The following is a 23,747-nucleotide window of genomic DNA, read 5'->3' as shown; positions in this document are numbered from 1 at the left end:
CGAGTCGATGGCGTGCACGATGGCACGACGAGAAACGGGACGCTACCACCCGATATCGATACTAATATTAGAGCGCTTATCGCCAACCGATAGACCGGACCGCGTTTAATTGCATCGATCTCCGGTCATTTGTCGATTTGCTCGCGCCTTCCTGTCGCCTTTCAGCCGATTAATTGGATACGGTAGCACCGATTCCAGCTCTTAACTCTTATCCTTCTGCAGACAGGCGAAAGAGCCACGCTCCGCCCTCCAATTTTATTCGTTTCGACGTCTGCCTCCGTCGAAAAAAATTTCAATTCGGTCCACAATTTTTTCTTAATTATTACTAACTGCAACGATGGTCGAAAGAAAGTATAATCGGATAATATATTCGCTTTTCAATGCGAATTATAATTGGCAAGATGAACGAATCGTACGATATCGTTCTACTTGATGAACGTTTAGTACAGAGACGACGTTAACACTTTGACTGCCACGCCGAAATCATACGTTTCGCTCAGGATGCCACGGAGGTATTTTTATTATTCAAAGCATGTAATGGCAAAATAATAATAAATTGACGATGTAAGACAACATTCTTCCTCAATGGACAGTTTATCTTATTGGCGGTCCCGGGTGACCACCGTGGCGCCTTGGTAACAGTTGACAGCGACATATTATAACGAGGCTTCGTTTATTTCAACAAACCATTCGCATTCGCTGTTTCGTCGTAAGCAAAACGTGCAGAATATATCGTCGAAACGTGTAGAAGATATTAGCAAACAGTATTTGCTCGTTCTATATATAATAGTAAGGTATGTGCACACTTCTAACTTCAATTATACGATTACAAAGCAGCATTTAGGATTATTTTCTAAGGTGTGTTTATAATAATATTCGTAGATTAGCTCTCAAAGATATGGATGCAAACACAGTGCACCGATGCAAGATTTGTTCTCTTTTTTTTTTATTGATGTTCTAATAAAAATGTTTAATCGTTCAATGGGGCACTTTTTATTTCAAAGCATCTTCTATTTATCGCTTATATTCAAAATGTCCTAACCGTCAATTTTCATACAATTTTTACAATCGCAAGAAGTTCAAGCGTTCCGATCACTAATGACAACTGCGACAGTCAAAGTGTTAATGCTTATTTGTTCTCGCATACGTAAGCTTCGATTTCGAATTTTTCCCCGTTCGCTACTTTACGTTGTGGAGGGAGAAATTTGTCATAGAACACGCGCATTGAATGTTAAGGTTTACAATAAAAATATTGGAACTGGTTTTTCACGAATGACCGATATATTTGCCTGATTTTCTTGTACGAGTTTCCCTTCAGAGCAATCGACATGAGAGACGTGGATATATATTGTGTTGGCAACCAATGTACAACGAGTGTATAGTGTATAATGTGTGTTTACTATATATGCATACAAGGTTTTCTTGGGGAAATTTGGGGCAGTGTAAATGCAGTGTAGAGAATAAGTTACATACCCGCGCGGTTTTCTTTATAATGCCCATTATTGGTAACAATAGGATTAACACGTTGACTGCCACGCGTTTTCAAAGAAATCTCCGTCAGGCCACGCGTACAGCAGTACCAAGCGTTCTCTGCTAGGTGCTTCCATCGATATTTTAGTAATGCGAATCGCTCAAGCGATGGTCTCAAGAATGATCTTTCGTTTCATTTGTTCGCAACATTAAAACCACTAGCTGTTGTTGAATATAACGAAGGAAAGTGTGGTATAGATTATTCCGACCAAATGGTTTCTTATGCCACCAAAATTAGAAAAGGAATCAAATGGTACGGAAAACTTGGCATTCGATTCTTTCTGGGAATTTCTGTTGTAAACGCTTTGACGGTTTACAAAATTGCAACAAGAAAAAATATAAATATTAGAATATTTAGACGATTATTAGTTGCAAAATTATTAGGGTTGTCCGAAAATGCAAAAAATCCTTGTCTTCGACGGAGTCAGCATAATATCGCCGTTCGGAAAATTGATTCCGGAAGAAGCATTAGACGCGCGTGTAAACTATGTTATGCAAATAAAAGACGTCGAATGGACCGAACAAAGGCACAAAAGAATTTGAAGAAACCAACAACTTATTGTCCAAATTGTGCCGACCAACCTCAGCTATGTGTAGAATGCTTTAAAGTTTTACATTCTAAATAATTCTTTTAACAAACCATTTTCGTATTTTAATTTTATAACAATTCAACTATTATTACAATTAATTATTAATTAACAATTTATTATTATGGAATATCTTTTCAAATACCTACGACGATCCTTCGCAAATAGTCAAATAAGCGACACCCGAATATGGGATACGTGCCTGACCAGAAACTTTGCTGACACCCGAATACGGGTGTCGTGGCAGTCAACGTGTTAATGATAGATAATATATTAAGACTTCTTTGAAAAAAAGACGTCTTCGCTCTTAAACTTGTCTCTCACTCTATTCAGCTTCCCAACTCTGCTTAAAGATTATGTTTCTGCGTATTTCATCATCCAATCAAGTAGTTCTCTCGCTCTCTCACACGTTCACTCTAGTTTCTCTTTCCATCCGCTTCTTTCTCACCAAAGTATTTCATCCCTCTTTACGCGCCCAATTCGCGCGTGCCACACGCCTTAAAAAAAAGAAACCTTATCCGATATATTATCTCTTACCGAGTACCACCTAATGGCAAAACTTAGTTGCCAACCCAATAGATTTGCCATTTAAAAAGTTGCGAAATTAATGAAAAATGGATTTCGTCCGTTTGATTTTAAGACGCTCGGATACGAGTTCGTTCGAAGTAAACGACGATGAAAAAGTGGATGCGTGTAAAGAAAAATGCGCTAATCCAGCGCTGATAAAGGCGAATTCGTGACCGAGTATTCGCGTTACGAGCGGTCATACGAATCTGCCTTGCGGACGCAACAGGAAACGTTATCGCTGACCACTTTAAATATCTTCGAACAATAAAGGAACAGTGAAGCATGTCGTAATACTTAGACGGTAATTGTCGACGATTAATCGCGATCTTTTCTTCGCGAATAAAAACACCATGTTGTAAAATGTAATGGTTCTCCTGGAAAAATCTGACATCGTTATGGGGCCTTGATAAATCCCTTGATGCAACCAGTGGAACGAATTTGTCGGTTTATATAATAAATCATAGGGATAATTTGGAACTTTCTCTCGGTTATGAGGATAAATGGGCAACGTCGGAGAAATACAACGACTATCAGAGAGGAAAGATTTCGTAGAATCTTGTCAGGTTGGTTTTGTTGTTGCGATATAAAAAGCTCGCTTCTAGACGTTAACGAGATCTCGAAACGTCTTGCTAATTTAATGTAATTGAATTTTCTACGCGAGTCGTGGAAACAGTGCTTAGGAAAAGGTTTGGTTAATGGCGCTCGGATGATTAATTCTTCTCAGGTGTATCGCGCGTACGAATATAATAAACAAGCAGTTACGCTATTCTTATTTTTCTATCCTTTTCGCCAGATCTCTATCTTTCTTATTTTATTTATTTTCTTCTTTTATCCCTTCCCATCTTCCCTTTCTCCTTTCACCCTATACTCTTCTTCTATTAGGTTATCAAATAAGTAAGGCGATCTTTTTGAGAATTAAATTTCAAACAACGGCCGTTGTTACCGCCGAAATTTCTAGACAGCTTAATAGAACAAAGCAGAAAATAATAAAAGGACACGAGAAAATTTGTCGCTGCAATCTAACCAACAACTAATTTCTTATTTCCATGTAAATTTCCATCTATGAAAATCAACGACCGAGTTAACTATAACCCTGTAAGGGTATCTGCCCTAACTAAATATTAATGATAACCTAACATCCCTCGCATTTCCTCCGAAAAACGTTTAAATACAATTACTGTCTACATTACTCGCTCTCCTCTACCCATAGCACCACCTTTCGCCACATAAAACCCGTTTCTTAATCGTTCCAACTCTCCCTGAACTCCTGTAAACAACTGGCGAAAAGTATCCACTGTCGCTTCGTTTCAACCCCAGAAACGAGCCCCACCAGTGTCGTATCGAAGAAATCTCTTGACAACAAATTACGGACGCAATTCGTCGAGCGGCCAACGTTCTCGTGAAAGATTCAGTAAGGTCGAACAACGTGGTGCATTAGGCAACGAGGACAGATATACGGGTGGTGGTAGGCTCGTCGATTACAGCTACGGGGCGGGCGTCGTGCCTCCGGGCGAAAGAAACAGCGAAGAAAGTGGCGGTTAAGGTCCCGGAGGAGCGACGAACTTAAGCTAAACGAAATATCCCCGGGGGCGGTCGACAAAAGGGAAACAGCATCGAGGAAAAGTTTGCTCGAGATGTGTTACGAGGATGGCCGCGAGATCGTCTCTTTTCGTCGATGTGGGCGGTGCCGGGGCGAAGAAGCAAGACCTGTTTCTGGACGTGGCCGAAGAAAACTAGCGGATAAAGGCAGCGAACGTGCGCGAATCCGGTCAAAGGTTCCGTGTCGGTGAAAATGTTGACCCGGTTGCCATCCCACGGAGTTTCTCGCTCGGCTAAAAGAGACGGCGATAAGAGAGCCCTGGTCGAACGACCATTTCGTCCAATGGGATTGAAACTACAGTTTCGTACCGCTGGTTTTTCGACGATCGTGAATACGTAAGTTTGACGAGATCGAGAGGACGTTTGGTTCTTTGCGATTCTCAGATTTAAATCCCGCTGCTGTTGTTCTTTCGCTTAGTCACTTCTCTGATATCTGCTCTTAATGGAATATAAGTTTCATTCTGAGTTACATTCTGATACCACGTTCCAAGTATCGTGATGAAAGTAGTCACGAAAATCAGCGAAGATAGAGTTCGAATGGTTCGCAGCGATAATTCAATTGACCTAACAAATAGCTACTTGTCGCAGTCTCCTTAAGATGGTTCAAGAATCGTCGAAATGAAAATAAAGAAGCTTCGCAGGAACGAAGTGACGTAAAACGCGAAGAGCATTGCGAAGGAAGACGCGTGTCCTAAATCCGCCTTTTGCAGATATAGAGCAAGCAAAGAGATTAGAGAAAGAAATAGGACCATGAATTTAACAGTAGCATCCACTAAAACGTTACACGGAAACGTTTCTACGTAAAACCAGCCGTAGATCCTGTCGCAAGCAGGAAACATCGCGAACTGTACCTGAAATCATGCAGCAGCTTAACCAGCATCTTGCACGAGCGTAGAAATTCTCCTCAACGTAATCTACTCCTCGGTTGGAGGCCAGCAACTCATTTACCCAACCTCGCAGCTTTTTCAACGACGCATTTACGTCGCTTTCAGCCACCACCAGGCTAACGTCGGAAGCGCAACACGGCCTTCGCGTCGTTCCTCGCCGGTCTCAGTGCAATTAAGCGGCTTTTAAAGGCTCCTAATCGAATCATCATTCGCGTGTTCTCGCGTTATCCACGACACAACGGTGAAACTGGCGAGGATGAAAGAAGAAAGAGACGATAGAGGAACCTAGAGGAAGAAAAAAAATATATCCTTTCGTGGTGGCTTTCATTAGGTCCGTACCGAGCCTCTTCTTCGGCTCTCCCAGGACCGCTGAGCAAATTGAATCACAACTGGATTTAATAAAGCTCGGCTCGTGTTTAGCCTGTACGCGGTGAAGTTAGCGTGTCGTCTCTTGGGAAGATAATGCCCTCGTCAACTCGCTTAGCATAAAGTTCCGAGACAGTGCGGCGACATTGAGTTATCAGACGAGAAGACACGGTGAAAAAAGAAAAGCACGGCCAGGAGGACCTCGAGACGCAATATAATTTTTTTCTCTGCCGCTATTTCCTCCGTTTTTCTATACTTCTCTTTCTCCTTTCAATTTGCTTCTTCTTGATTCCTCGTTTTCTTATTCGAAAGGCGTAGGATGACCAGTCAGGATTGCACCGACTCACGTTGCAAGCTCTTCCTGGATTTTCGTTTTCCTTTTTCAGTTGAATATTCTCTGGCTTCTCGTTGAAGAGAATACAGCGGAAGCTCGCTACGCGATATTAAAAGCTGCAATTAGGGCGAAGTTTTCTCGTTAAACGCGATCGACCGTGTTTCGATCATGGGATTTTTCATTAACGAGTAACCATCTCCGTTAATGAACGACTGTTGCAGCCAGACAAGTGTCTTGATAACGCAACGTGCACGTTAACCGGCACTGTAAAACAGCAGTTTGCCGGAATGTAAACCGTGGCTACCCTCTATGACTGTTATATAAATCACTAGTTTCCTCGTTATCAAGAGATTGCGAATAAACAACACAGAGTACAGGTGGCTGCAGTATCAAATTTTCATCGTATCGCGCACCAGCAGATTTTACAATTCAACGCGGGAATTTTCTAGCCTCAAGAATTTATTCTCTTGCACTTTCTCTATCGAGTAGTCCAAGCCACGTATATCTAGTGAAATGGGTCAGTAGCTTTTTCGCAAAGGAAAGCGGATCTGTCGCGAATTCTTTCTCATTGACATACTGCCTTCTAAACGAATAATGTTCGCTGTTCGTTGACAAATTTGTTATACGTTTGTACCACAAGCTGCTTGTAAAAATGTCTATCGCGACAGTAAACGTACGACTACTGGCCGTTTGCAAAAACGTCTATCCTGTGAGCGAAAATAAAACTGCTTGCTGCTCGTAAAAACGTCCGTTTTGCCGATGAACATGGAACTACACGCTGCTTGTAAAAATGTCCATCCCGCCGATAGACTTGAAACTACACGCTGCTTATAAAACTGTCTACTCCATCGACGAGCATGGAACTACTCGCTGCCTGTAAAGTGTCCATCCTGCCAGTGAACATGAAACTACTTGCTGCTTGTAAAAATATCAATCCTGCCGATGAACATGGAACTTTCTTTTTTTTTTCTTTTTTTTTTGCTTCTAAAATTGTCTTCTGTCCCGTTGACGAACGTAGAATCGTTGGCGAGTTATTTACAAGTAACAGCGTGGAACGGTATTCGCTGTTCTCCGACAAGTTCCTTGCTCGTTCTACGCAACAACGGGCATATTACGAACGCGTTTTGCGATCTATTCGCGAACACCAGTGTGAACGCGAACTAAGGCCAAGTTTCTCCCCGAAGAAACGTCGCCATTGCTCGTGATGATCGTTCGCTCGATTCTAGGATTATTGGAGATCGCTTCTATCAAGTTTCAGTGTCTGCGAAAGTTGCAGAGTTCGCCGAGTTCTCGCCATCTAGGATTATCGGAGATGGCGCGATTCTACGAAATTCCTCGACCTCGAACGATCCTCCAAACTTTCCAAGTTTCCAAAATTTCCGTCACGCGTTCGCGACGTCGTTATCGACACCGGTCGTTACGTTTCTACGATAGGATTTGTCGCGGGATTGTTCGTGCAAATGAATCGAGACCGGAACACGTAAGCTGGACGAGCTTTCAGCTTTGCCGTTTCATCTTCTAATAAAAACGTCGCGTGTCACGATACAATGTCCAGCCAAGTAGTATACGTTCAGGTTGTAGACACGTGGACACCGTTTGTCGTTTAAATTAGGAACCTGGGCTCGGTGTTTCGCGATATGATAAATTAAAATATTCGTACGAAATATTCCTGCGATATGAAAAACAACGTTTGCTGATGAGGAAGGAAAAGGTTTTTAAGCCTCGTGGGACCTTTGGATTATTTCTTCCCTGAATCCTATTTTTTGCATCGTTGGAAAATCAATTAAGTTCGAAGAAAATACGAAAGGACAATTATCGATACGATATGACACACATAATCAGAGGATTTTGTTGGTGGAAAGTTGATCGACGAGCGAGAATCGCGTGAAAAGTTATTCACTCGTCGCAAAGCTCGTAATTATCAATGGTTTGCTATGCGTTTACGGTGCATCAACGCCACAACGACAAGATCTAACTAGTTAACTCTGCTTTGCATTTCGCCTTCCAACTGATAATATCCTTCGTTACGTGTGCATCGCTTACGCTAAACCGCGCAAACTAAAACAATCAGTCGCCATATCGCGTCATCTGTTGTGACTGTAACATGCGAAACATGAAGTAACTACGGTCTGCGAGAATAAAGATAGAGCTAGTTCTCCGTGCCAAAATCATCTACAAATTACAAGGTAAATCACTTTTCAAACCGAACTACCGTATAACAGTTCAAGACACGACTTTCTTTGGAATAATATTCCTATTTAGTGCAAGCTTATCGCAAGCAAGCGAATCTTTTAGCAAGTTTCATAGGAAATATTTACGCAAGAAATCGATCTCGGAACTATTTTTAATTCAACTTTCTCCGTTCCGAAACCCTCGTTGACGAACGTTTGATTTCAACGTAAAATTCTATTCTATTGGATTGGCAACTAAGTGATCGCTGATTTTGTCATTAGGTGGCAACTATGTGATCGCTGATTTTGTCATTAGGTGGCAATTAAACGATTGCGGATTTTGACATTGATACTTAATGACAAAATCGGCAATCACTTAGTTGCCAACCCAATAGAATAGAATTTTGTCATTAGGTGATATTAACAAAATCCGCAATCACTTAGTTGTTAACCAAATATCTCATACAAAGTGACATCAAGATACAAAATCAACAGGATGTCCGTACGCTTTCTTTCTTCATAATTCTTCATCATTCAGGCTATTCTATTCTATTGGTTCAATCATTAGGTGGCAATGACAAAATCCGCAATTACTTAGTTGCCAACTCAATATTTCGTGGCAGACAAACGTTTGATTTTAACGTAAAATTCTATTCTATTGGTTGGCAACTAAGTGATTGCGGATTTTGTCATTGCCACCTAATGACAAAATCCGCAATCGCTTAGTTGCCTATCCAGTAGTAAGAGATCACGGAAACTTAATAACTGAACTATTTCCGATCTCTTATTTAACCCAATCTCGTTTCATCTCTCGAAATAAAATTCTCGTGTGCTACAAATTTGCTCGTAAATACTAACGATAGAATACAAAGGCCTGCAGCAAATGAAAAAAAAAAAAAAAAAGAAAGAAAGAAAGAAAGAAAAGGAAAGTTATACAAAATCTACTGGCGCTTTCCCATACTGAAAAGATCAACAACCCCATCAATGGCCGATACCGCAACCATCCCCGTTTTTCATTGTTGAATCGTCGGCGATCAGGCCGGAGGATAAATCGTCGTTACGGAAGCGGAATAACAGTTTCCATCAGCTTGCTGGTCGGATGCACCGGCGGCTGCGAAGTGTCCATAAAAATTGATCTCGGGGCATTGAATGTTACAGCGTGCGATGTCCAGCTTGGCGAACATTCCCGACACGTTTGCTGAACGCACACCAAGTATATAGGTACACGACCAGATGAAAGGGGCCCCATCGATGAATTTCTTCGCGACTCTTTCTGGGTAAACACGCCGGTGCATATGAAGTCGGCGTACAGTCGATCATTTTTCATATATATAAAATTGCAAATTCGAGAGGCTGGGAATAGTAAAAACAGAGAGGGGAGGAGGAGGAATGTTCGTCCTTCGTAGACACGATGGAAGACGAGAAATACGTATATTATATGGTAAGTGATCGATTCTCGATCTTAATAAAAGTGGCTGAGTGTAAAGATCGATCGATTTTGATGGACCCTTTGCATAGCAAAATTTTTACGACACCATCGGACCAGGAACTTCGACGCTCTACTTTTATAGCGAAACTTTGACGAGAGGAGACGAAATTGTAAATGTTCGTACATTCGTTTGTACTTTCATGCGGCGGCATTTTTCTTTCCTCTTTTCTTCCTTTTCTTTTTCTTTGTGTGAGAATTAATAGGAGAAATCATTTGAATATCGTTAATTTACAAGTACGATGTCAATGGATAGCAAAGTTAACACTTTGAGGATGCGAATTCGCGTCTTGCACAGATCGAAACTCTAAGTTTTACGTTTCTCCAACAACCATCCTTCGTAACGTTCATTATTTTCCCAGCTGAATGTGAAAATTAGCAAACGTGACATCAAAAGTGCCATTTGCAACACGGGCTCGATAAAACTGGCGACATTTTCTTGCGGATATTGCCAAGGTTTATCGCGTATCTGTATACGTATAAGGCAAGAAAAAAGGAAAAAAAAAGAGGCAGCGAAAGGTTGGTGCGATATTTTCCCCTGATTCGACTGACCATCGGGGATTCGCGTTCCGCGCGAGCGCAGCAGAAGATAAAAGAGGGACAAGGGAAAGGTGGAATCGACCGGAGGAATGAAACGAATCACCGGAAAAATGAGCAATGTCACGCACCTCTGCCCTTTATTGTGACCAGATATTATGTAACCTGGTGTTCGTTCTACCGGAAAAATGACGTTTACTCGCATAACACGCTTCGCCATAAATGCTAATTGCGCAAAACGTCACGGAAATGAACAGAGAGACATTCGGTCCGATTATTTTCGACTAATTCGACTAATTCGAATTTGGTCCAAGAAGATACAAAACGGAAAACCTGTGTTATTCATTAGAATTCAGGGAAGCGAGAATCGGAAACGAGGATTCTATTTCTAATTGTTTTCTCGGTACGCGATGTGAGGTAGCGCGAATTCGTGGCAACAGCGGTTCGTTAGAACGTGTAATACATTTCTCACTCGCGTGTTCGATCAACAAGTTCTTGGCACTCGACGCGAGGACAGATATTTTGGCATCCGCTGTCCGACCATTTAGCTTTTTCTTGCGTTTCAGGTAAAATCGCCACTGCAGTCAATCTGACAAACGATCTACGCTAAAAATACCGACAGTAAGAGCGTTTATATTTAATTTTCTTTCGGGATGACAGATAACATCGAATTATCGATCGATATTTCATAACAACGAACGATGACCAATGCGATTTGAACAATGGCGTTTATCAAACACGGGCAATTTTACTCGCGTGCGCAAAATCTTGGCGAATCGTTTGCATAAGCGTGTGCCAGCGATGCGGGACTATAAATAGCGGCGGAATTCGGCATTTAGAGGCAGTCAACGATGAGTCACAAGCCTCCAGGGTGTTATTCGTAGACGTTTCCCTTTCGTTCGTATGCTAAAACAATGCTCTTTGACGTCGCGAACTGCGACTTGTCAAAGGGCCTTGCCGCGGTTCTGCACGCGGCCCCACGACGACTCTTCCTTCGTTTTCACACCAGTGTTAATTGACTTTCGACGGATTTCTGCTAACTAGTCGTCGCTCCGTTCTCTTAACGCCGATCCTCTCGAATTTTAGAAGGCAGTTAGCTGGAAATTTTTCTCGATCAATTACTAGGTTGTCCGAAAAGTTTTTTTAAGGAAACAATAGACGCACGATGTTTTTTGTTTTATATTAGTCTATTGAATTATGCACGAACATAATGATAGAAATATAACGAAGTGGATCATACCTAATTCAGTAAAATAATATAAAACAGAAATTGTTGTTCGTCTATTATCTCCTTATGAAAAGAAAGAAACTTTTCGGACAACCTATGGATAAATAAAGTTTGGAATTTTCTTTGAAAGACTTAGTTTTAGATCGTTTAGGATCATTCTCAGAGTAGCTCGATACATCTAATCTCGTTTATTTATAAGAATTACTGAAACATCTTAAAACCGTTATTCGTGTGTTGATACTTCTTTCTCAGATAAGATAAATAATAAAGATAATATTACACATGAACATGAAGTTCGGTAGGAGCCAGATTTACTTCGAACCTAATTCAATTCATCTTCAGCTTTTAAAATTCTCTCTTTGCCTGCTAATTACACGAAACAGGGAATTATCTGCACCTGATATAAGCCGGATTTATTAATCCAAACACCTCGCTTGTTTATAACAATCATCGAACTACCTTGAAACTTCCACCTTTCCCGTTAATCGCATAAAGCACGAAATTATGCAGATGAAACTGCAAAATGGGAATAAGTCGATCGCTAGACTTATTATTATGCCGGATTTGCGTGAAAATTCCCATTTCTCAGTGTATTAATAACCAAATACGTTTCCGATCGTTAACGTTCACGTAGTTAGCCGAGTACCGGAGAAGCTAAACCCGGTGTATAACCAGGTTCCATCGTTTCCGCCAAATCCGTGAGTTTCAGCCAATGTTGGTAACTTCAGAAATTCGTCGAATTACCAACAACCACGTAATTTCACTCCTCCTCCCTCCGAATAAGAGTAGCTGTACGTGCATGGAATAATCGGGTCGACTATCGCGATTCCAATCGCCGCACCAACTCCGCAACGAAACACACTTTTGCATCCTCCGCGTGAATCCGAATCACGAGCAGCGCGATCAAGCTACTTAGCTGTCGGTTTAGAAAAGAACACGATTAACGTCGTCATTATAGAACGCGTCGAGGTCACTGACACTTAACTGTCCCTTGATGGACGCTATCGAAGATGGAACGCGATTTCCGGTCTGCCTAGCAGCTGAGTATACACCGTGCGCGCCACTGTCAATTCCAATGTGTCTGATTTCGAATGTACGAGTTACTGTGAGGGATGTAACACAGTGGCGTAACGACCATGGACCCGCAAAGGAAATTATAAATTGGTTCAGTTGGAATTGGTTCTATGGACGTTGGTTGACGGTGGTTGACACATTTGCAGCTTCTTAGATTTGCATTGGTTCGCGAAAGTATTCCAACACCTGCACGCACCTTGACGTACGTAGGGAACTTTTATGTCTTTTAAATGCATAGCATTGAATATTAAACGTATAGTCGTGCAACGAATAAAATGCGTTGGAACTGATCGTCTTAGCTTCCGGGAGGCTGGAACATGATGTTTCCAGCTAAAATCCGAGGAATATTTAATATTTCAGGATTTCCATTAACTTCGCTATAAATATTACCTAAACTTACTTATTGATAAATATTACCCAATTTACCATCAAACACGAACATTAGTGGATTAAGTGCGCTCTTAGGAAATTCTTAACACTTTGACTGCCACGCCAAAATCACACGGGAGTATTTTTATTATTCAAAGCATGTAATGGCAAAATAATAAATTGACGATGTAATGCAACATTCTTCCCAATGGACTGTTTATCTCATTGGCGGTCACGGGTGACCACCGTGGCGCATTGGTAACAGTTGATAGCGACGTATTATAACAAGGCTTCGTTTATTTCGACAAACCATTCGCATTCGTTGTTTCGTCGTAAGCAAAACGTGCAGAATATATCGTTGAAACGTGTAGAAGATATTAGCAAACAGTATTTGCTCGTTCTATGTATAATAGTAAGGTATGTGCACACTTCTAACTTCAATTATACGATTATAATGCAGCATTTACGATTATTTTCTAAGGTGTGTTTATAATAATATTCGTAGATTAGCCCTCGAAGATGTGGATGCAAACACAGTGCACCAATGCAAGATTTGTTTTCTTTTTTTTATTGATGTTCTAATAAAAATGTTTAATCGTTCAATGGGGCACTTTTTGTTTCAAAGTATCTTCTATTTATCGGTTATATTCAAAATGCTTCAACTGTCAATTTCCATTTAATTTGTACAATTGTAAGAAGTTGAAGAGCTCCGGTCACCAATGACCACCGTGGCAGTCAAAGTGTTAATCGTATAGTTGAGCAACGAATAAAAGGAGGAACTGATCGTCTCAGCTTCCGGGAGGCTGGGATGTGATGTTACCAGCTAATACCGGAAGAATATCTAACGTTTCAGGATGGTCTAATTTTCTATTCTCTTCTGTCTTTTCGCAGACTTAAGCAGCTTTCATCTTCCATTGACTTCGCTATAATGTTATCTTATTGATAAATATTACCCAATTTACCATCAAACACAAGCATTAGTGGACTAAGTCCGCTCTTAGGAAATTCTTAGTCAGCTTTTCGTGTTATCTGACCGCGTTATAAGTACTTACATCCCTGAATCAATTCCAAACGATAGTCCCTTCGTGTACAATAAATTGCAATAACGTTTCGATGCTTTAATATCGTGACTCGATCGACGATAGTAGTCGGATTAAAGTCGATCAACACTTTCTCGAACGCGATATCAAGTCTTCTCGATCCTTAGAATTAAGTTCGACGATCCTTCAAAGAGCTGATCCGATCGACGCTTTTATCGTGGGTCGCGAGGAATTTTATTTCACGGATTAATCTCTGCGACGACCTGTGAATCAACAAGGTGTGCCACTTTGTAAAAATGTCACGCTCGATCGAAAGGCGATCGTGATTCACGATCCTCCGTTGAATCAGTGCGGTGACATCGCACGTGACACGTGCATCTCGATCGCGGTATCATCGACCTGCGGTTTAGGATCCAGAAGATTAAGCGCCTTCACTAGAATAAAATTTTGCTGTACAAACAGAGGCAAACATTCCACGTATTCTGATATCATTTCCTTTCTTCGAAGTCTTAGTTAACGTCTTATGCATCGATCTTACCGTTGTCGGTTACCGCAATGTGTAATACATAATAATTTAACATCGTAGCAGTACATTATGAGAAAATACAATTTACACACACACACACATATATATAGGGATTACAATAGCTCGAGATACACTGGAATACACTCAATATGCGGCAATGCAACTTATTCGTATTTGGAACTGAAGGAAGCTGGCATGGCAGATGAAGTTTGAATTTCGTGAGAAGCATCTGTATATTTTCCGGAGGATCGTAGGAACAAAAGATTGAAACTCGCTTCAACGAGTTTGATAGTTAAGCTATTGAATATTTCATGGAAACTTTCGAAACGTTTGAAGCTCGCAAAAAATCCCTGAAAATTGTGAAATACTTTGAAGCACAGAAAATGAGAAATTGTAATTATGAATAATCGTGCGTCGGAACTGAAAGAGAAAAATTGGCCGAATTTTGGGCAAGTCGGACTAACGCAGGTAGCGGCAAACATCGGAACGTTTGCTACGAGCAAATGTCCACGAGGCAAAGGAAAATTCGCTTTCACGAGATAATTCACTTCAGCAGGGACGGTTTTACGAAATGAAAATTCGATTCCGAGAAGCGTAGTTCGCGCGGCCATTTCACGTTTTCTTTTTTTTTTTTTTCCTTCTTTTTTCATCTTGACGTCGCGAGTCTCGCGAAGCTCGCTCAAACTGGCTGACGAGCGCTAATTAACTCGCAATGTCATGCAGCTCCGACTAATTGGGCTTGTTCTATAATTAACCATGGCCAACTTTAATCGGTCTGGCTTTTCGTTCCGCGCTGTCATTGAAACGGAACGTTTCGAACCGATAGAATTCAAACGCAAAATTTCGTACGATGTACACGTCGTTGTATAAACTCTGAGAAAGACAGTCCAGTCTAGAACCAGAGTAGAACCGTTTGTTCCAACCATCTTTCCGGTTCCTAATGAACGTCTATATGGGACGAGCAATCTGTGTTAATTAACCGTGTCCTGCGTGATCGGGGCATCGATGATGTTGCCAAAGAGATTAAAGCATCTCTGCTATGACGATGGAGAGATAGAGAGAGAGAGAGAGAGAGGGAGAGAGATTTTCTTTTAATGATTCATCGAGCGTTGGCATTGATGGATTTTCTCTGTTTTCTAAAAAATGTTATTAGAAATTTGATTGGTAATTAAATGGAGATTAAAGTTAGTTTATTATTATTATCGAAAATATGGTAATTATTACTTTGATACGGCTATCGATCTCTGGAAAAGTAACTTTATTGCCTATATTTTACGGGTTTTCCAGCGCTGTTCATACTGGCTAGCAGAAATATAAAAATTCAAGCGAAGTATCTGCGGAATGGAACGTTGGAGAGACGTTCCTCTAATGATTCATCGATTAATTAAACGTTCTAAAGTATTTCGTCTGTGCTCTCTGTCTGCTCGTTGGCAATTAAATGGAAATTACGGCGGAGTTATTTTAACATTATTATTGAAAATTTTTACCTCGAAGTGCCTGTCGTCCTTTTGAAAAGATAATTGAAAAATAATTCACCTCGTGACTTTCGAGCACCTCCTTTCAAATTGCCAATGACTTTTTAAACAAACTGACCAATGCAAGCAGAAAAATTTCATTGACACATACTACGTTTCCAATTAAAAGCATTGATCAAACAATTAAAACAATTGATTAAAACAATTGTCGCATTGAAGTAAACATTTTTCTTAAACGTTGGAAACTCTACAATGTCGCAGGATTTCTATTTCTTTTAAACACTGCCGACTAAATCTATGCATAGTCATGTCGCTTCTTCATCGGTCAATTGCCGATACGATCGAGAGAAGAATTAAAGACGGCCGATTAAGCTCACAGCGAATCGTTCGAGAGAAGAAAGTGTGTCAAAGTGTCGAATCCTTTTTGAGAAATTTTCAATGGCCTCCGAAGATTGGAACAGCGACTAACCACGAAGAGAAGGCAGCTATTTACGACGATTTCTGCGGAACACGAGGACGCAGCTTGCAGCCAGAGGCGGTCGTGCAGAAGTGATAAAAGAGAAGAGAAAAAAAAACCAGCGGGAAACAAGAGAGATAAAGGGCTGGCAATAAGTATCGAACGAAAGACGATCGAGAGAAAGGTTGAAGGAGACGGACAAGGTGGGAAGAGTATCGCAATAAAAAGCTGAGAGAAAAACTGATCGGAAAGGTTAAATGCTGACGGCGGATAGACGCGACCAGACGGCGTTCCCATAAACATAACCCATGCAACCGACGTAAAACATAAAACTGACTGAAAGAATGATGGTCGACGTAGGACGAGCACAATGGTACCCATTCAAGCAAGTTTACGCGGCATCGTTTAAGCGTCGTTATCACAATACGACGAACCTTCGTGCCCTGTGTTCCATCCAACGTCGGACCTGACTGACGTGTAGACGTGCCACGGGTAGAGGAAAGTCGATGACGAAAGGCAAGTGTCGTTTGTGGATCGTATTAGGAAATTCATTGGCTTTCATTTTTATGCTACGCGTTTATGGGCAATTTCAGAGTAACAAAATGTACAGAATTCGGAGGATACGCGAAGATATGGAAAATGTGCAAGATATTAACTTAATCTACGACTTTCCAACAATTCCTTCGCGTTCTTGCGAATGTCGCGGCAAATATTTCTTTCCAACGTCGTCTTCGTACCAGTGAAACTAGATAATTACTGTTTCCAATCGATTAGCAGGTCGAAATTAGGCTACAATTTACGGACGTGATAAATTTACGTACAATGTACGTGATAAATCCTTGTGTCACGTAGGAGACACAAGAAATCGCGAAATTGACACATCATCGGTGATCTCGCGTCACAGTTCGAACGTTTCACGAATAAGACAAAGAATTGAACTTTAGATATAGTCAATTTATTGTATGAATACAACAAAGTGACGGTTCAAAGTGTTAGAATAAAGAGAACGTCGAGAGCTGATTTTAGGAAGGTTTGTCCGAAACGTGTCTTTCTTTCGCAAACGTGTCTTTTACAACGGTGCAGTTTCATACAAACGTGACATCAAGTCTGTGAAATCTCGTGGTGTTTATCTTAACAGAATAAAATGGATCCTACGTATTTCGACAAAATAATATACAACAGAAAACGTCATGCTTCTATTATTTTCTCATAAAACGGAAGAAACTTTCCGCGCATCCTAATAAAATGCTCATTCTTGCTCATTGCTATTTAACGAGTAGAATAAATTCCAGGTCTCGTTTGTTCGGTCGTGTCCACGAAGATATGAAACTGCATAAAGGTAAGTGGCCGTATCCAGGTAGAGACAAATCGTAATAACATCAAGCGAGTGAAACAACGTACGTGAATCAGAAATTTTGCTATTGCAATTGCCACGAGTCATAATCAGAGTAGTGCGGTCTATGTGACATTTAACACGTTGTCTGCCACGCGTGTTTTCACTGAAATCACCGTCAGACCAAGCGTTCTCTGCTAGGTACTTCCATCGATATTTTAGTAATGCGAGTGAATAATTTTTTTAATAAACCATTTTCCTATTACTTGTATAACAAATTCAATAGTTTTATTATTTCCTCTAGAATATCTTTTCAAATACCTACGACGATCCTTCGCAAGTAATCAAATAAGCGCCACCCGAATACGGCCCTACCGGAAACTTTGCTGTCACCCGAATATGGGTGTCGTGGCAGTCAATGTGTTAAAGGGTGCTTATATATAAAATACGAGCTACGCCTTCTATATCGGAAAAATATAAAAAAGCAGAGTAAAAGAAGCCTTTATGGGTATTAACACTTTGACTGCCGCGCGGAAATCACACGTTTCGCTCAGGACACCACGGGAGTATTTTTATTATTCAAAGCATATAATGGCAAAATAATAATAAATTGACATTGCAAGACAACATTCTTCCCAATGGACCGTGTATCTCATTGGCGGTCACGGGTGACCACCGTGGCGCCTTGGTAACAGTTGATAGCGACGTATTATAACAAGGCTTCGTTTATTTCGACGAACCATTCGCATTCGTTGTTTCGTCGTAAGCAAAACGCGCAGAATATATCGTCGAAACGTGTAGAAGATATTAGTAAACGGTATTTGCTCGTTCTATGTATAATAGTAAGGTATGTGCACACTCCTAACTTCAATTATACGATTATATAGCAGCATTTACGATTATTTTCTAAGGTGTGTTTATAATAATATTCGTAGATCAGCCCTCGAAGATGTGGATGCAAACACAGTGCACCGTTAGATGCAAGATTTGTTCTCATTTCCTTTTTATCGATGTTCTAATAAAAATGTTTAATCGTTCAAAGGGGCACTTTTTATTTCAAAGTATCTTCTATTTATCGGTTATATTCAAAATGCCCTGACTGTCAATTTCCATTCAATTTTTACAATTGTAAGAAGTCGAAGAGCTCCCGTCACCAATGACCACCGTGGCGTCACAGGAGAAACCGTGACGGGTCATATATGACCCAACGTGGCAGTCAAAGTGTTAATACAACGATCTCGAAGACGTGGCGTCTGTTCTGAAGAGCAGATAGTCTGTCAGGTTCGATGATTACGAATCGAATATCGCTTATACGTAATTGCAAAGACATTATTCGTAAAACGTTGCGCATAATGCCAGTTTACATCGAAGAAGATACAACGATTCGGATTCAGTACGCTTCGATACGAGATTATTGTCTGCGAGCCAAAGTACGTAATTTATCGAGGAACGGAAGAATACAAAATGAACGCGAATAGAAGAAGACATTATCCCCTCTGATTCGATTTATACACACCGATGCTGAAAATTCATGGCGGTTGCTCGATAATCCGACGATCTAGTCCTATCGATACACTCACGTAATTAGCTAGTATTGCACGAGTTCCATCAATCTCGTTCAACATGTACGTTGCACGGCTCGACCACACGCATCGTGCACCTCTCTCGTCACGTTTACAATCTCTGTAACACTGTACCTCACCGATACACGCTGCGTCCTCTTCATTGTCGCAATAATTTCTAATTAACCAACGTTGGACCGCGATCCTCGTTCAAACTTGGACTATCCCCTTTAGAATCATCATAGACCGAAATACGAAATAAATCAGGTTAGATTGCTGCAGAGAGAGGCGGATATCCCAGCGTGATATCAAACACACCGACGTTTAGTTTCTATAGGGTGGTGTTCAAACCCATAATGGCTCATAATTGCACAGTCGGCGGCCGATTGAATCCTATTAATTTCGGTCGTCGTTGTAGCTCCCTGCCGCTATCATTATCAACGTTGTTCCCTGGCTGAACGTCGTGCTCCCTTGAAAATACCGTGGTCAGTCTGCGCTAGTACCGCGTAATTAACGTAATTACCGGTCAGCTTAATTATCGTTCGATCGAGATGGAAAACTTCGAAGTACAAAGCTCCTGTGTGTGTAATAGAAGCAAGAAGTTTCGACAGCTGCTTTTATTTCCAGCCAACAGAGTGCAACGTTACTGACCCTGGATGACGGTATGGAAATTGTAGAGGGAAAAGAGAGATCGGTGGTTGAAACGCAGGCAGAAGCGCGAGGATTACGAGTGGCGTGTAAAACGAAGTTTAAGTGTAAGACAAAGTTTAGAATTTGTTTAACAAGCGAATAGAAAATGGAAAGACGAGCTAGTTCGAGGCGATATTAACGTAGCTGTTGATTTTATCTCGGCGTTTTTCGAAGGAAAGCTTTCACACAACGGCGACGTTACGCGCTACATGCAAAAGCTTTTCCGCTGAAATATCGCGTAACCATCTTGGCTGCATCTCTTAAAATGAACAATTTCTCTTCGATCAGTAAAATATAGAATCTGCGTGAAACATATCGTAGAATTTTTCAAGCCAATTAACTGTAGAAGCTTTAAGAAACATTTCTTTACAAAATTCGGTATTTCGAAATTACGATGACGATGCAGACCCCTAAAAATTTAGCAAATAGAAACGAACTTAGGGATGATAAGCCTGTTCTTTGTACACGAGGATACTCGCTTCAAAATTATCTATGTTTGCAAAGTAACAAAATATCTGTACTTGGAAGAAGGCGAGTAGATTAAATTGGAAAGAACGTAGCAGTGTAGTTCGTGTTTGATTTTTTGATGGAACGAAGAAGTCCGTTTTCCATGGCTTCAGCTCGCTTTAATACAGGTCACAGTGGCAAAAAAGAAAAACCGGCCAGGCCCGAGTCCAGGCCAGCACAGCGAGACATGTGTTACGTGTTAACTCGGCTTTCTCGGCGACCAGTTGCATCAGCCGGAGGAAACGACGAGATTGCCAGTCCCTCTGGCTTCAGCCTGCACAGTCAATTAACACTTGCTGCTTTTTTCATCCTTCTTTTGCATATTCCTTTTTGTCCCCTTTCGCCTCTCTCGTTCGTTCGTCGATGAGCAATGTGACTTTCGTAGCGAATCGGTATCGATTCGCTTCGATTATTACGCCAAGAGAAAGAGAGTGCAGTTTGATTGAAAATTCTTAAAAATTCACATACGTTTTTTTTTTTTTTTGTATTTCTCTCTCTTCTATAAAATCCTCCTCTATATCTATGCTTTCAAGTACTGCTTCCCTATTTCTTATTCTGTAACACTTCGCTTTGATATCACATTATCGCGTGGCTAATAAGCAATTTCTTTGTACCAGTTAGCAGTTCCTGTTCCTCTTATCAGACTCAAAAATATGTACATAGCGATTAACCGCAATTACTTTATCTTCTAAACTGTAATTTCCTTATCTTCTTACGAACAAGAAAAGATCCTTTTACAGTGGGTTAATGTGGGTTTCTTGTAGAAAGAAATGCCAGTAAATTTACAGTAAAAGTAAAGGAAGAAAATGCTGTAGAAATTTCCATAAGATCTGCGTCTCGTCGTTCGAAATCTGATATCATTACGAGTCTCGCAGCTGAAAAAAGCACGGTTCTGCTGCTCGAATACTTGAAAGCTTGGAAACGTTACTTGAAAAACCGAGGATGCAATGACTCAGAGGCACGCTATTACCTGTTATTTCTTCCGATCGTCCCTCAATCAGAGACATATTTCATCCTTATCGTGGACCATAATCGCGCCGGTTTGAAAATTCACACGATACAAGACAAACGAACTTCCAACGCGATGAAATATCGAGAGGAGGGATTTTATCTGCGTTGGTTCGATCCAATGGCTCCATGAAAACAGCGTTTGCAACGACAAATGCCGACTCTCGTGAAACATCAGATAAAAATGTACTTAACTACTTGATATTATCGCGAATTTCTCTGAAATTAGCAGTTCGATAAAATAAAAAGATGGCTATATCGAACGTGAAAAACGAAAAGCGCCCGAGGCAAACGTTCATTCGGGTCACGCGCGTTGCACGAATTAGCGTCGACGAATAGTCATTAGCGTGAACTTTTAACAAGCGTTTCGAGCAGATGCGAGCATTCAGCAGCAAAACTTGCAACAAAGAACGGCTGAATCCGGGCGCAGCCTGTACGCTTCGACATCTGCAACCGCGACTTTTTCTCATCCGAACCGTTTGCAACTCAACCCTGTTGCTAATTGTTCTACGAAAGCTTCCATGCGTCGTGCACCATGGATATTATTTATTCGCCTATTTGCTTATGGTATACAGAGATCGTGCATATTGGGAATCTCTCAAGGTAAACGTCTGAGCTTTGAACGTTAATCAATTTTCAACATTCATCACTTTCAACGTTAACGCTAGAACTACCACACCGGTCAAATTCGCTGGTTTTTGCAATTTTATTTTAAAATATTTTAAAAATTTTTAAATTTTATTTTAAAATAATTTTAAATTAAAAGAATAGTATAACGAATTTTATTTTGCTTTTTATGTGTCCAAACTGAAAAAAATTTTGTATCGAGGCTACTTATACCAATAACAGTCAAAATGACTGGTACTTGTCAAAGTGTAAAAGGTCTTACAATCTGTTTATCGAACCCCAATTAACCAGTTTCCTCGTTTTGTACAACTTCTCACGCGTTTTTCAAATTTTCACTGCGTATCATTCGATACGACGATATCGGTTATCAGGAAAATTCCGGATCGATCGCTAGATCGCTAGATGCCGACATTAGAAATATCACAGCAGTCAGAATGACTGGTTCTACAATTTTATAAATGTGTCAACCCCCGTTTAGGGATCCCAAATGGATTTGCTTCTGTAAGAAAGTAATAAATCAATAAGTATAAAAATATTCCATTATTTCTAAAGACCAGTCATTTTCACTGGTTTTGGTAGAAATAGCTTCGTGTTAACTATCGGTGGTTCCAGTGTTAATCGGTTGGAAAATTCAGGAGAAAATTTCATTGTCATTCGCGAAATATATCGAACGAACGAGACCACGGTACGACAGTTAAATATCGGAAAATCCAGCTGTAGAAATGCGCAGATTAATTAAAACCGTGGCTGCAAAATGTAAAATAGTCGCGAAGATTGATTTTGCAAAGGCGAAGATTGGTGAAACGGCACTCTCAAAGAGTGCGTTTACTCAAAAGCGGTATTTTCTAAAGACCTCGTCCTCTTAGGCGTTGAACGAGCTTCGAAGAAGGCCACGAGAAAACAGAAGATAATGCGTGTTGCAAAAGAATCGATTACCTCATCTTCGAAACTTCTTCCTTGTCTGCCGTATAATTAAATTCGTGTCCACGTACCTCGAGTATTTGACCTAAAAAAAAGAAGACGAAAATTCTTTTTATTCGATATTACGATAGCCTTCCTATCGTCGTAGTCGTTCTATCGATTTTTCGTAAAACGATGGAATAACGTGCACGTAAAGCTAATATTTAACTGTGTAATATTGGCTTGGCAACTAAGAGATTGCGGATTTTGTCATTAGGTGGCATTGACAAAATCCGCAACCACTTAGTTGCCAACCCAATAGATTTAAAGATAAATATATCGCCGTTTGACGACAAATATTCGCATACCAATAGCTTCTATTAGGTCATCCCATAAGTTGTGCCGTTTTTCGAGCGGTTACATGTTATTTTTTTTAAACACCTATGAATCGTTGTCTTAGGTATTTTCAGAACATTTGACATCTCTCGAACTGTCAAACTTCGTGATTTTTCAACAAGATCCCGAATTTTATCTTCGTCTGTCCGAGGAGGACGCCCGGAGCGTTCCTCGTCTTCTAAACAGAAATTCCCAGCTCTAAAACGTTGGAACCACTTCCTACAGGTGCGAGATGAAAGCGCATTTTCTCCGCAAACAGCACATATGGTTTTCGTGGCAATTGTTACAGAACTTCCTTTCCGAAATTCATATAACACGAGATGTCGAAAATGGATACGCATTTCACTCATGATTTTTTACTGTTAGAAGTCACTGTGTTCGCTATATTACGATCTTATACCCACGAAAATCTGCTCTAGCCTGTTTTCGATCAGCTAAGCTCAAATACATTGGTCCCTTATCGCCGTGTGTTTATAAATTGACACATAAAA

At 40.6% G+C, this 23,747-nt stretch overlaps 1 protein-coding gene across 3 annotated transcripts in view; it reads right to left on the bottom strand.

Moving 5' to 3' along the window:
• Nucleotides 1–22,970, bottom strand: part of LOC117239203 (dystroglycan-like) — a 63,394-nt gene extending 40,424 nt beyond the window's left edge. For 2 of the 3 annotated variants that reach the window (XM_033504620.1, XM_033504624.1), the window contains exon 1: nucleotides 22,953–22,970. The gene's annotated coding sequence lies outside the window, so the exon portion shown is untranslated. Of the gene's footprint in view, nucleotides 1–22,896; nucleotides 22,916–22,952 lie in introns of those variants that run through there. The other variant, XM_033504622.1, reaches the window with a different exon arrangement.
• Between the last annotated feature and the right edge of the window lie 777 nt (nucleotides 22,971–23,747).

The sequence above is a fragment of the Bombus vosnesenskii genome, unplaced genomic scaffold (assembly GCF_011952255.1).
Source record: "Bombus vosnesenskii isolate JDL3184/JDL3185 unplaced genomic scaffold, Bvos_JDL3184-5_v1.1 scf7180000013888, whole genome shotgun sequence".
Lineage (NCBI taxonomy): Eukaryota > Metazoa > Arthropoda > Insecta > Hymenoptera > Apidae > Bombus > Bombus vosnesenskii.
The sequence above is the reverse complement of the archived record's forward strand: the minus strand, read 5'-3'. Positions and strand labels throughout refer to the sequence as shown.